The sequence below is a fragment of the Trichosurus vulpecula genome, chromosome 4 (assembly GCF_011100635.1).
Source record: "Trichosurus vulpecula isolate mTriVul1 chromosome 4, mTriVul1.pri, whole genome shotgun sequence".
In the NCBI taxonomy this organism is placed as follows: Eukaryota; Metazoa; Chordata; class Mammalia; order Diprotodontia; family Phalangeridae; genus Trichosurus; species Trichosurus vulpecula.
In genome coordinates this window covers 233,320,323-233,335,185 of record NC_050576.1, presented here as the reverse complement: position 1 = coordinate 233,335,185, position 14,863 = coordinate 233,320,323, and the positions used below count along the sequence as shown (strand labels likewise).

At 40.3% G+C, this 14,863-nt stretch overlaps 1 protein-coding gene across 1 annotated transcript in view; it reads left to right on the top strand.

Annotated features, from left to right (window-relative positions):
* The window catches only part of KPNA4 (karyopherin subunit alpha 4), a 57,146-nt gene that overhangs the window by 9,017 nt on the left and 33,266 nt on the right, over positions 1–14,863 (top strand). The window lies entirely within an intron of this gene.

The window sequence follows — 14,863 nt, the reverse complement described above, 5'->3', positions numbered from 1 at the left end:
CAGAGTTGCTGAAATGCTAAACTTGAAGAGAAAGGCAGTCATAAATCTAAACTTTTAAATTACCTGCAGATAATCTTTGATTTTCTTCTAGTTAACTTTTGCTACTGGTTGTTGTAGCTTTGGGTAAGTTATTGTTATTTGAGATGCTCATCTCCATAGCCATTGTAGATCAGTAAACCTTCCTCGCCAATTCTCTCTACCCCCACACTCCCTCCATTCCAATTTGGAATCCCTGCTGGCCCATTTAGTGACCTCAGTCATGTCATTTGACCGAGATACTAATGGATATAATCATATTTGCCCCATCTACCCTACAGGAGTTTTGTGGAGCTACAGGGACGATGATGTGTGTGAAAATCTTTGTTGTTTAAGCAGTGTGCTGATCATGCCTGCTGCTTTCTGCCCTTGGCCCCAGTGATGCTTTTTTCCTTCTTGATAATAATCTTACAATCTAGTTAGCAAAACAAAGAAAACATAAATGAAACTGCTAGAAAAAATTCACTGGGCTGCTTAACCTCATATACAAAAATAAACAGCTTGCCTATCCACCAACTGTTACCCTCATGGCCAATTTTGTGCATTTGCAACAAAAGAGGATTTGCCTTAAGTTAGGGATATGTTTTGTGACCATGAGAACAGTTAGGAAGGAACTTGTTAATATGTAAAAATGCAGTAGTACGTTATAGAGTAAATCAGTGCTAGTGAAGGAAGTTATCAATGTAATGGAGTTAATCAGGGAAAGCTAGTATTAGAAAACACTGTGTTCTTTATGCTGTGTACCAAGGAAGAGAAGGGGTTCATAGATCACACTTTCATTCAGACATGCCTGGACATGCTTTCATCTCATTCAGCTTTCTTCCAACTAGTAGTGGATCGGTCACTAACCATTTATTAAGCATTTACTGTGTGCTAGGCATTAAATGTTAAAGCACTGGCCCTACAAAGAAAAGCAAAAACATTGTCCCGGCTTTCAAGCAGCCCGTGTTCTAATGGGGGAGACAAACAAGCGAAGAACCATGTAATTAGTGTGATAATATTTGTGAAACACTTAGCAAAGTGCCTAGTGCATAGTAGACATTATATAAATGTTTATTCCTTTCCCTTTCCTTCCCTAATCAAGATATACACAGAGTAGATGGAAGGGAGGGAGCATTGGGGAAGGCCACTTGAAGAAGGTGGGATTTGAGCAGAAGGTTTCCTGAAGAAATCAGGAAGGTGAGGTAAAGAGGGAGATCATTAGTCATGAGGAATAACCAGTGAGAGTGAAGATGGAGTGTTCTTTGGGAAGATCTGCAAGAAGGTGGATTGTAGAGTATGTGGAAGAGAGCAAAGTGTTAGCAGATAGGAAGGTGGGAAGGACCCAGTGAGATTTTATATAGAGAGTATTTTATGTTTGATCCTGGAGATATTAGGGAGCCATTAATTTATTGTTTATTGATTAAAGAAAGTCATTTTGGCAACTGACTGGAGGATGGACTTTGGGAGAATCTTATGGTAGGGAGACTAACCAGAAGGTTATTTCAGTATTCCAGGTATGAGATGACATGGGCCTACACCAGAGTGCTGAAAGTTTTAGATGTCTGTAAAATATGGGATGGATTTTAATTGAGTAGTAGAGCTATTTAAGAGAATGTTTGGAACTGGTGAGTGGATTATCTTCAGAGTGGGAAATATCCAATATGTGCTTAATAAATGTTTATTGATTGATTGAGTCAGTGACTGGCTTCTTCTACCCCAGCTCCCCTTCTTCTTCCACATCAGTCACAAGTAGAACATATATATGATATAAAGTAGGTGCTAAGAACTTTGTTACCAGCATTTCCCAGATAGTCAAAGAATGGTAAATGTTGGGAGGCTCTGAATAAGGAAGATGACAAAGAAAACATTGCCAGAGCTCAGTATCCAGAAAACTGCCTGGTACCTATTGGTCTGGTGGAAATTAACCACATCAAAGTATTATATCAGAAAGTAAGTATATAGAGTGTTAGTGTTGGTGACTTCATTTGATTGGAAACTTAGGGATTCTTCTATCTTGTATGAGAGGCAGCTGGGTGGCATCTTGGACAGAGCACTGGATCTAGAATTGTTCTTTGTTCTCAAAGAAGACCATGACATCAGGAAGGTGATTTAAGTGAGAGAGGGCTGTGCAAAGTCACCAGCCTCACTTTCTCCTCCAGAGCCTTCTGGGTCCCATAGCAAGATCAGGATGATTGGAGATGGCCCAGGATGCAGTGGGAGACCTTGGCCTTTTTAAGCTAAGGTCTTTCCCAGGTCTCAGTTTGACTGAGACAACATCCATTCAGTGATTAAGGTAAGAAATAAGGCAAAGAATAGCCTCTTTTATCTACTCCAAAAAAAAAAATCAATCTAGGAGGGGAAGACCCTTAGGGTTTCTGGCCAGATCCAAAACAGTTGCTTTTTATTTTCATTCTGAGCCATCTGGGCCCAAATAATGACCAGGTGGGACTTGGGCTTGGGCTTGGGCTTGGGCTAAGACCTATTGTTGGCCAACCAATGAGAACCAGAGTGATTTGGGTTTAAGGCATGGTGCTTAAGAAAGAAATCTAGTCTGTAAATCCCATGCTATCTTAAGGGATTCTGGTCAAAATTTATATTCCTTTGGGCAGAGAGCCCACAGGTAAGGGCATTATACCCTATATGGACCAGAATCTAGAAGTAAGAAGACCTGAATTCAAATCCTGTCCCAAACACTTATTAGATGAGGGTGATATTTTACACTTACCTCCAAGAGTTGTCTTAAGGCTCAAATGAGATAGTATTTATAAAGTACTTTACCGATCTTAAAGCAATACATGTGTATATACATATATGTATATAATACATAAAAACTTAGACATATACATTTTATAAATAAATTATGCTTTGTAGCATTCTTGTTCCGGAGTTAAACTGGCTGTCCTCTAATAGTGGTCCTTTTAATATGATCAAGAACATTTTAGAACTTTAAAGTTTTAAGGGGAATCTGTTGAGATCTGGTAGGGAGACTCTTTATAAAGGCCTCTTAGTCCATCCCCCCATCCCTCTTTTGTGGAAGATTTGAGTCTTGCCCAAGGCCACCCAGGGAAGTAGAAGGCAGAGCTGGGATGTGAGCACATATTGTATGTGAGCAAGCAGGCTTTGTCTTCCAATCCTAGCACAGTTCACTGTATCAGGCTGGTGATAATGGCTTGGGGCTGTGGGGGGTGCTGGTTAAGTCAATAACATGATTAGTTCACTATGAGACATAGTAAATTTAGGGGGAGTATTTTGAGCTCAACTCAAGTCTTTCCTGACTCCAAGCTCAGTTCCCTGTCCATCTCTGCCATACTGCCTTGATAACTACTTAAATTCAGAGTTCAAATTTGAATTGTGTATTCTAATGTTTTAGAAACACAAGTTGAAGTTAAGAAAATTATCTTCAAAAACTGTATAAAAATGTTTGCATTTTAGACTTCTGTAGTGGGATGGTTTTGAAAATAAACCTTTATAAGTAAAGGGAAAATAGCTTACTTAAAGAACTATAACTATATAGCAAAAGATGTGTTTTTAAAGATCTTAATATGAAGATGCTGGCCTGCCTTGGTAAAGGGAGCTCCCTCTCTGGGAATTCCCTATACTTGTGAAATCATAGGTCTAATTTCTTTCCCATAATAGGAAATTATTTTTACTGGGTTTCCTTTTTCCTGAAGCAGTGGTATTGTATTGTATATGAAAAAATAAAAACTTGATAATAACTTTGTAGATGAGGGGGTAGAGGATCACTTTTTTTGTTAATCATATATACAGTGAAATAGAACTATGGATTTTATATCATCTTCTTTCATCTCGACAGTTAAAACAGCCTCATGGCCACCCAACCTTCCTTGTGCTTCAGTAAATGACCCAGTAGTCAGCTCTCATCTAAGACTGTCTATCAAAGTTATTCAATAAGCATTTAGTCAAGTTCTATTTGCCTGGCACTCTGCTAAGCACTGGGGAGACCCAGAAAGGAAAAACCGTGGTCTCTGCCCTCAAGGAGCTCATATTGCAGTGGGAGAGACAACATGAAAACAACTGTAAGCTCTGTACCAAATACATAGAAGATAATGTCAGAAAGAAGGTTCTAGCTGTGGGACTTTTTAGGAAAGGCCTCCTACATGAGGTGGGATTTGAATTGAGTCTTGAAGGAAGCCCAGAGGCAGAAGTGAGGTGAGAGAAAGTTCTAGGCATTGGAATAGCCTTCAAAAAGGCCTGTATAGTTGGGAGATAGAGGAAGAGCAAAAAGTGAAGATTTGTGAGTTGGTAGAGTAAATGGAGGGGAATATAGTAAGAAGATTGGAAAGATAGAAAGGATTTTAAAAGCCAGAGGATTTTTTCTTTGATCCAAGAGGTGTAGTAGGGGAGCCACTGGAAGAAGGGGAGCAGGGGGCGGGGAGGGGATCAGATCTGCACTTTAGAAAAATCATTGTTAACTGAGCAGATGGATTGGAATGGTGAGAAGATAGGCTGTGGCAGTAGTTCAGATGTGAGGTGATGATGGTCTGCATATACACCGAGATGGTGGTATGTGAGTGGAATGAAGGGGGTGAATACAAGATAGGTTTCAAGGTAGGAATGACAAAACTTGGTTGCATTTAACATGTAGAAGGCATTCCCTATTTTGCTTGTCATTAAAATAGCTGCTGGAATTCACCCACTCTATTAAGTCTTTTTGAACAAATTAGGAGAAAACTAGTGACTTCTGCCACCCTATACCTTTCTTATTCTTTCCACCCAGTGTATTTATCCCCTTTCCTAGAATGAACACATACATTATTTCAGTGTTCCCATTCTTTGCTGGTATAAGGTCTAATTTTTTAACATCAGAAAGATTCGTGGATTCTCCCCCCTTATACTCTCCCTACATGATGATAGTAAATTGTTGGTATCCATTGTTTGAGAAAATATGTGACTGTAAAAACCTATTATGAACTTAGTGATACTTATAAATGTATTTATATTAATGACATTTACCTATATATATTTGCAAGATATTAATTGTCCAGTTTACTGAGGGTATGTTTGTTTCTTATAATGAAGTCACAATACAGATCAAGATAAACATTTCAGCGTTTAATGTACATAGGGATTGTTAGACCCCTTGCAATAACTTTGTGGTCCCCCAGCTCTTAAACCTGCAGTTTATTTAATGCTGCTTCATTTGTTTAAAAGTTGCACTTAATGTATTGTAATATTCCTAGTTTTCAGACTTTTATCTTCTGTAAAGTTAACCTGTGCTAGTCAGGTCACATGACCACCAGAAAAAATACTATTTGGTTTTGCAGATTCACTGACTGTAAAATAATTGTTCGGAACTCAGTGTCATCAGTCTCTTGGCACAGCATCATTAAAGGATTTGGGAGTTGAATGGAGCCTCAGCAGCCATCTAGTCCAACTCATATGTAACAGGGCTCCCTACTGTAACCAGCCTGACAAATGGTTGGCCAGTCCCTGACGGAAAACCTCCAACAAAGAGGAACCCATCGTTTCTTTCACTATCCCATTCTAGGTGTGGACAGCACTAACTGTTAAGTTGTTTTCCCTGACATTAGTTTAAGCCTGAATTATCTTCTCTTGAACTCTATTCATTGCTTTGGATGCAGCAGAGAAAGGCGAACCCTGACTGAAGAGAACAAGTAACCCCTCCTACATGTACTGGCCCTTTAAATACTTGGTGACAGCTGTCATGTCCCTCCTGAATCTTCTCTAGGATAAACATGCCCAGTTTCTCCAATCACTCATATGACATAGCCTCAAGGCCCTTCATTGCCTTCCTGTAGACACTATAGTTTAATCATTGTCTTTTTTAAACCATGGTGCCCAGAACTAAACACATTGCTCCAGGTGAGGTCTTTCAAATAGAACTATAAGACTATCACCTCCCTCTTCCTAGAATGCAAATTCCTGTTAATATTGCCCCAAAGGGCATTAACTTTTTTAGTTGTCGTGGCATACTGCTGAATCATTGAGAACACAATCTGTTGAACCCTCAGTCTTTTTCAGAGCTGCTATCTAACCATGCCTCTTCTACCTTACACTGGCAAAATTGATTCTTTTATAACCAAGTATAAGACTTTATATTTATCATTATTAATCTCGTCTTATTCAATTCATTCCAGTGCTGCAGAGATTGTTAAGGTCCTTTTTGGTCCTAACTCAGTTAACCATTATGCACCATCCTGAGCCATATTGGGTCACCTGCAGATTTGACGAGCCTTTCTATGAGCCTTTATCCCAGTTACTGATAAAAATATTAAATAGCACAGGGCCAAGTACAGATCCTTAGGGTACTCCTAGTGGAGACCTCATGCCATGTTGGCATTCAACTGTTAATACAGCCTTATCAAAAGAGTTTTATATTGAAAATAGCCAAGCTAGGTACTACAGAAACTAGCAGGTACAGCATAAAAGGAAGAATGTGTGGGCCTACTAATCCACAGGGGAATATATTTATATAGAAGGGCGATAATAATACTTATGGCCTCAAATGTGCAGAATATGGGCATTAAGAAAGAGGAGTTAGTGCAAGGAGAAATTCAACTCTGAGTCTTGGATTGTGCCTGGAAGTATATGGGGATGGCAGAAGAAGCTGAAAGCAAGTGTTCACTTCTTGGTTACTTAGCTTATAATTTTGTTCTTCAGAAGGTAGAAGAAGAAGAAGGCCATCGCTATTCTAGACCTGATCCTGAACAATGAGGAGAGGAAGTAGAAATGGGAACCTTGGGAAGAAGTTGACCAAGTCATCTTAGAGTTTGTGGTAATTGAGAACAGGAACACCATAGAGTAGAATAGAATGGAATAGAATAGAAAATAGAATAAAAGAAGGAAAAAAGATAATCTTTGAAGAAAACAGTTGAATTCAACTCATTTTTCATTTGATATTCTTTACCGAAATGACTCTTCTTTTAGACTATAGAACATGAATAGCCGATAGTGAGTTGATATCCAAGATAAGAAGGTGAATGTAAGAGACTACTTCAAGTCACTATGCCTAGAAATCTGGATCCAAGATACTGAAAATTTGTGGAGGTGATTGCAATGATGAAGCATGGGAGGGGTACAGTAAGAGTAAAAGTGAGTAAATGTTCTTCAAAAAGGAAAGAAAAGGAGACTTCAAACTATAGAACTCTGACTGCTGTTGGAGTTTTAGAATGAATTACTAATGGCATGGCTTATTTGGCAGCATTTAGAAAGGGAAGCATAGATTGCTGTGAAGCAAGGACTAGTCACACTGGGCTAACATTCTCTTTTTTGACATAATTACCAAACTAATAGATCACTGTTAACAAGTTTATCTACATTTCAGCAATATTTGACAAAATCTTCCTTTTAGGCAAAATGGAAAGATGTGGGTTGTGTGAAAGCAGTTAGAAAGAGTTGGACCTTGCTGAATGTGTTTAACTTTCAGGGGTCCATGAACTTGGAACTTTCAATATTTTAATAACTATAAACACAGTTGGATTTTTGTTGAGGGGAGGGGTGTGATCCTGTGTATTTTATGCATTTAAAAACATGTGAGACAGGGTCTGTAGTACTCCCAAACTGACAGCCCAAGGGGTCCAGGACACACAAAAAGGTCATTACCACAAGATTCTGTCGTTGGCCCTATTTTGCTCACCTTTTACAATTAGTACCTAAAAGGCATGGATACGTAAATGTCCATTTTAATTATAGATGGAATGCTTATCACATTTCAAATGAAATGGGATCAACAATCATTAGAAATCAACAATTTAAAAGGGAAGGAGAGAGACCACTAATCATAACTAGCATCTCCTAGTCAAGCACCATGATTCAAGTATACTCTTCTATGTAGGTATAGGGGTCAGAGGAGTCCAGGGTGGTTTTGGTGTTGTTGAGTATATTTTAACTCAGAGGTAGCTCAGTGTATGTCAGGGTGAAGGATAGCTAACATATAGATAGCCTAAAAAATGTGCTCCAACTATTAAAATGAAATATAAAGTTCTAGCCTTCCTTTTTTAAGTTTGAGAAAATTTCACTAAATTTTTTTGACACAACGCACATCTGAACAAAGCACATAAAATCCCTGAAAAATAGTTTACTGATTGTTAACAAAGAGAAATGTGTCTCTTAACTTTGATGACATGGTAGAAAGTCCTAGACTTGTGCAGTTGACCTTTTTCATAACTTAAACATTTCATGTGAAAGTGACCTGAAGGTTTTTAGCAGCCTACAAGCCCAGTGTAAGTTAAGTATGATATGGCAGCCCAAGAGCCAAAACTTCTGGGTCCAGAATTAGATAGATTATAGTGCCACTGTATTTTGCCTGGCTCAAACACATTTGGAATATTGTATTCCGTTCTAGAAACCACATTTGAAGAAAGACATTGATGAACTGAAGTGCATCAAGAGGAAGGTGATCAAGATAATTAGGGGACCTGAAACCATGAAAGTATTAAGCGAGTTTATTCTTGAAAAGGGAAACTTAGAGGGCACTTGATGGCTGTCTCTTGGAAAAGAGATTAGACCTTTTTGCTTGGGCCCTGAGCTTGAAGAAACATTTGCAAGTTACAGAGAGGCAAATTTTGGCTTGATCTAAAAAAAAGCCGCCTAACAATTACAGCCATTTCAAAGTGGACTGGACTGCTTTGGGAGGCAATAAATTCCTCATTATTAGAGGCCTTCAAGAAGAGACCAGATGGCTGCCTTTTGAGGAAAGTTGTAGAAGAGATTCCTCTTGAGTCTGCGATATACTGTATCTGAAGCCTGGTATGGACTGAAAGACGAGACTCTTGATAACTCCTGTAGTTGAGAAAACCTCACTGGTTCTCCAGGACTGACCTTTCTTGCCTCACTCAACAAACGGTTATTAGATGCTTACTCTGTGCCAGGCGCTGTGCCTGGGATGCAAAGACAAAAAGATGGAACAATCCCTACTCAAGGAACCAGGAGCCTGGTGAGGAGAGACAACATGGACATAGCTGAATTTATAGGATCATAGACCTCAGAGGCTGTCTCATCAACCCCCTTATTTTACCAGTGAGGAAACTGGGGCCTGATAAGGTCACATAGGGAGTAAGGTTCTGACCCAGGTCAGTCAATGAGAGTTTATGAAGTGTCTATTATGTGCCGGTCACTGTACTAAGCTTTGGGAATACAAAAATAACCAAAAGACAATCCCTGCCCTCAAGGAGCTTATCACAGATTTACATATACACGACATAAGAAAATGCAGAATATACACTGGAGCATAAGTGGAAGTTGGGATCAGGAAAGGTTTCATGTTGAAGGTGGTGCTTGAGTTGTTTGCTTCTTGAAAGACGTGAGAGATTTTGTGAGGTGGAGTTGAAGAGGGGGTGCATTCCAGGCATGAGATGGCCTCAGGAGGAGGAGGCCAGAGTTAAAATGCTGTGTTTGAGGAACACGGGGAAGGCTGATTAAGCAGAACTGTAGAAGAGAAGAAGAGTGAGGTATAGTAAGGATGGAAAGACAGGTTGGAACCAGGTTGGGAAAGGCTTTAAAAACCAAACTGAGTTTATACTTGATCCTGGAGGCAATGAGAAGCCACTAGGTAGGGGAGGGATATGGTCAGATGTGTGCTTGAGGAGAAGCCTTTTGGCACTTGTTTGGTTGGATTGGAGTGGGGGAAGACTTGAAGCAAGGAGCAGCCAGGCAATTCTAAAGTCAAGGTTAGAGGCGAAGAGCACTTCAACTTTTAGTCAGTGGCTAAGTTAGTAGAGAGGAATCACATGTGAGTGATGTGGTGAGGAAAGGAATTGCAACATTTGGCAGCTGATTGGAGATGTGAGGTGAGGGATAATTGCACTTTCCAAGCCTGGGATATGAGAATAATGATAATGTTTTTGACAGAAACAGGAAAGTTTTGTAGAGGGGTGGGTTGGAGAGGGACAAAAATAATGACAGCAGTCTGTCTCTTTTAAACATGCCCTCTATTACCTGACACCTTCTTTTTTGCTGCAGTTTTATATGCCTAGAAAGTTAACATGCCCTGTGTAACCTCACTTATCAGTGCCCCTTGGCATCACAAATGGCATCACAAATAGGAAACAAGTCAGATACATCTCTGTCAGACTCGGACTCTCCCTGTATAATCCCTTGTGTTTGTGAGCATCACTGAGCTGCCGCCTTTTATGGGATAGGACCTGTATGTTCCTGCACTGGACTAGGAGCCCTTGTCATAATCCAGGTGCCGGGTGATAGGCGCAGCTCTCTGAGTCATTGATCACTTTTCTCCTCCAACTCTTTCTGAAGAGGTCTCATCTGAGGGCCAGCCATCATTTGCTGTGAGTCAGAGACATTTGCCTGTGTCTTTGTCTCTCTAGCGGCTGAGATACAGACATCTTTAGTCTGAACCCCTGTTCCTGTGCCCTCTCTCTTTATGCTTCTAAGCGTCTCAGGTTAAGCCACAAGCCTTATGTTGCTTTTCATCATTACTCACCCATCTGCCTCTTCTGTGAAAACCTCTTAAGTTCCAAAAACCAGTGCAAGAGCCTGGGACAGTGACCATATTTATAAAACTACTCCTGGTCCCAGATCAATGTTAGTGGTGCTCCTTGACTGTCGGAGAATGCCCTGCTTATAAGCAGTAGTCTTCAGTTCCATTCCATAAACATTAAGGTCTTGCCATTTGTGGCACTAATGAATGTGTGAGGCTCTAGAGGTAGACAAAAACCAAGATGGCACCTGCCCCCAAAAAGAGGCTCACCTTCTCCTAGGGCAGAATCACCTCTACACAAATAGAGCCTGAGAGCAGTGAAATTTCGAAGGAGGCTGAGCTCTAAGGACTCAGAAAGGTGGTGCTAATAGGAAGTAAGTGCATTTCACCACACCGGCCCAACGACAGGGCCGTACACGGGTCCTATCCTAGCCACTGGGGCTACAAGTACAAAGAATGAAACCCATCTCTCCTCACCTTCTAAAGGGAGAGGCGAGTTCCTATACAGATATACAGCATAGATATAAAGAGGATCGATAGGGAGGGAAGGCACAGGCAGGTGAGATCAGAAAAGACTTCATGTATAAGATGGTGCTTGAGGAAGAGAGGGATTCTCTGAGACAGGAAAGGAAGGAGATAGGGATAGAGAGAAGGCCAGTTTGGCTGGATTATCCCCTGGAGCGAGTAAGGGGAGATAGGGCCGGGTCCCAGGACCTTCAGAGCTAACCAGCAGTTTGTCTTTGACCCCACTGGGAATAGCAAGTCACAGGATCAGACACGTCAAGTATTTTGCAAACCTTAAAGTACTGTCATTATTAGTGTTCTCAGCAATGGCTGAGAGAGAATGGGACAGAGAAACAATTTTCCACCCCCTTGTTTTGACAGTTAAGAACAGAGAACATAAAATATTTACAAATATGATATGCTGGCATCCTTTTTTGTTGTTCAGTCATGTCTATCTCTTTGTGATCCCATCTGGGCTTTGTAGGCAAAGATGCTGGCATGGTTGGCCATCTCCTTCTCCATCTCATTTTACAGAGGAGGAAACTGAAGCAAACACTGAAGTGACTTGCCAGGGGTCACGTAGCTAGTAAATGTCTAGGACTGGATTTGAATTCAGGAAGACGAATCTTCCTAACTTCAGCGTAGTGCACTATATGCACTATGGTGCCGCCTCACCACCCCACTTAGCATTTTTTAAATCCTTTAAGTGGGGAACTTTTTTTATGATTTATAGCTGGAAAAAATGTGCTCCAAGAGCTCATGACTTAATCCTGATCACAACTGTTAATACCAATTCCGTTTGCGTCCTCTGCTCCTTTCTCAGGGAGGTGGCCTTTCTCCTTGCCAAGGCTTGTGCCCCAATCCCCAGCCCCTCCTGACTTCTCCAGGAGTAGATCCCTTCATTCAGACACCCTAGGTGGTGCTGTGCTGGGTAGAATACTGGATCTGGAGTCCTGAAGACTGGTGTCCAGACTCTCCCTCAGCATTTCTTTAACTATGACACTGCAGGCAAGTCACTTAGCTTCCTTCATCCTCAGTTTCCTTCTCTGTACCATCAGGATAGTACCGGTATCTACCGCAAAGGTGAGAAAACATATGTTAAGTGCTTTGCAGACCTTGCTAGCTGTTACTATTTTCTTCCTGTCTTCACCTTCCCTTCTGCCTCTTCAATCCCTGTGTTTCTAGGCCCTTCTCTCCAGAATATTCTTCACTCAGCTACCAACACATTTTCTCTAAAACTCAGGTCCCTTTGGCTCTAGAATAAAATAAAATGCAGATTATTCAGCTTGACCTTGAAAGTCCTTAAAAAATCTGGCTTTACCTTCATTTGTTTTTTGGTGCTTTTATGCCCTGCTATACAAATGGTTAATTTTTATAAATGTGCTGTGTGTGATAGAAGAATATATAAACTACTTTTAGTAATCACCGAAGATCTAGCTGTAGACTTTCTAAAACACTTTCTAGGTTTTTAACCTCTTTCTTATTTATCTTTTTGTTAAGATTTATCTAGTTCTGTGTGACCATTTTACTACATTTTCTAATATATTTCTTGGTGGCAGCGTTACATGGGATAAAGTTTGGTTTGAATCCTCTCATATTTATGAACCGTGTAAACATGAGCAAATTTCCTTACATATAAGCAGGGGATAATAATTTCTGTTGCACTGATCTTAGCGTTGTGATGGGGCTCAATTAAATAAGATAATGTATGTGAAGTACTTTAGAGACTTAGAGCGCTACATACATTTTAGATGTTATTTCCCCCTTATTCCTCAGTTATTTTCTGTTCTCACATTACCTTCTGTCAGACTGAATTTTCTGGATGTTGTACCTGCCCTGTAGCTCCTTGAGAGCAGGGACAGTGTTGTTTTTCATAGTCAAACTCCTAGGAAGGTTGTCTAGACTAAATGCCTCCTACTCATTTTTAAGCCCCCTTGCAATCTGACTTCTGATCCCCAAATTTATCTGTTTGTTGTCTTTCTGGCATCATAGCAACAGCTGAAATAGAGCGCTTTAAAGTTTGCAGCATGCTTCACAGAGGTTGCTGGCTAAGCTTCACAACCGTCCTGTGAGGTCGTAGGTCATGTCCCCCTTGACCTGTCATCACCCAGCTAATATCAGTGTCCGAGGAGGAGTTTAAACCCAGATCTTCCCTCCTCCAAGTACACACCATGGTATACTGCCTGTCATTTTAAAAGATTATCTTTAAATATTCTTGGGATGACTTGCCCTTAAATTGGGTTTCATACATTGCACTACTCATTTTCCTTTCCAGGGTTCTTCTCCTTTTTTGTGAGTTAAAATAGCCAGTGTTTATATAGCTCTTTATGGTTTGCAAAATGTAGAAACTGCGACTGAGAAAAGTTAAATGATTTACCAGGGTTACCCAGCTAGGAAGAAAGTGTCTGAGGTGGGAATTGAATTTAGGTATTCTGACTCCAGGTCAGTGCTCCTACCAGCTACCTCACCCAGCTGGTCTCCTCGCCACTTGGCCGAGAGATCAGATGTTGCTGTCTTGTTCTTTTGGCTTTCCCCTTGGGGCACTCGCTTATTAAACCGTAAGAAATGGGGGCAGTCCACATCTCCCTTCCTTATATACTCTTCTCATTTTTTTTAGCATTGCTTGTTTACATAGTATAAGTTACAACTATTAAATGAAGTGTCTTCATTTTTACACTGTTTTTTAATTTGGAATTGGTTTTCCCTTTTGCTTTAATTGGTCAGGGATCTGGCTACACACAGACAGTTGATTCAAAAACGACCAGTTTCCTGTCAATATCTGTAGTTGGGTTGTTGTTTTTTTTTGTGGTGATCAAATGCTTACCAAGTGGGGACACTCTTCTCAAAGTGTTTATAACGTGAGGTCTTTGAGTGGGCAGCAAACCATTGCCCTAAAACTGTGTTTTCACCATTTTCCCTCATGCCCATCTTTGCCTTGTTGTTAACCAAACATGAGTATATTGGTGTTGCCTTCATTTGGAGGTCATGTGGTATATATTGGTCAGGGTTTGGGATTTACAGTTGGAGGTTCTAGTTCCACAAACAAGCCTCATTCATGAGGTGACACCCAGAGAAGTCGGTGATAATAAAAACCTCTTAGTGTTGATGATAGCACCTCAGGTCACTAGCCAAGCTGGAGCAAATCATTCTAGACTGGCAGACCTGGGGCAGCATTGTGCCACCACCAGGGACAGTCCAAGATCCCGAAGAGAGGTGTGCCAGAAATGATTGGGAGACTGGGAGCTGGAGGACCTGAGTTCAGATTCTGGCAAATCACCTTCTCTCAGTGTTGTCATTTGTTAAATGAGGCAAATGACCTCCAGTGTCCCTTTTGCCCTGAAATTGGTTTTCACTGCATGAACTTCCTCTGTAACCCCAATTCACTTTCCCTTCACTTTATGTCTTTTATCTTTTTTTCCCCCAGAGAAGGGAAGAACCTTGCTCAGACTCTGGAAAAGTAGGAGAGCATGTGGAATCTTATTTCTCTTATATAAAAGTCCTCTTTAATGTAGTAAGGCCCCAGTCTTGTGGGACTGTGGGATATTACCACCAAATACTTAAAGCCAACACTAAGTATTCTATCTTCCAGATCACTGTTAATTTATACCTTTTTTTCATAAGCTATGCTTCAGACTATCCTCTATTCATAGTAACAGTAAATTAATGTTCTTTTACTAAAGAAAATAAAGGACCTTTGTTAGAAATACTTATGAAAAGTTGGTTTCCGTAATAGTTGATTTATATGTATCAAAAGTTATATTTATTTAGGGGAAATTCTTCAGTCTTATTTTGTATAAAGGAGAAACATTAATAGAATCTTTTTTACTGAACACTTCTATTGTCAATGATGGACAGATTTTACATATATTGAGTAATGCTTTAATATTATGACATCTGGATAGAGAACCAGCCTTGGAGTAAGAA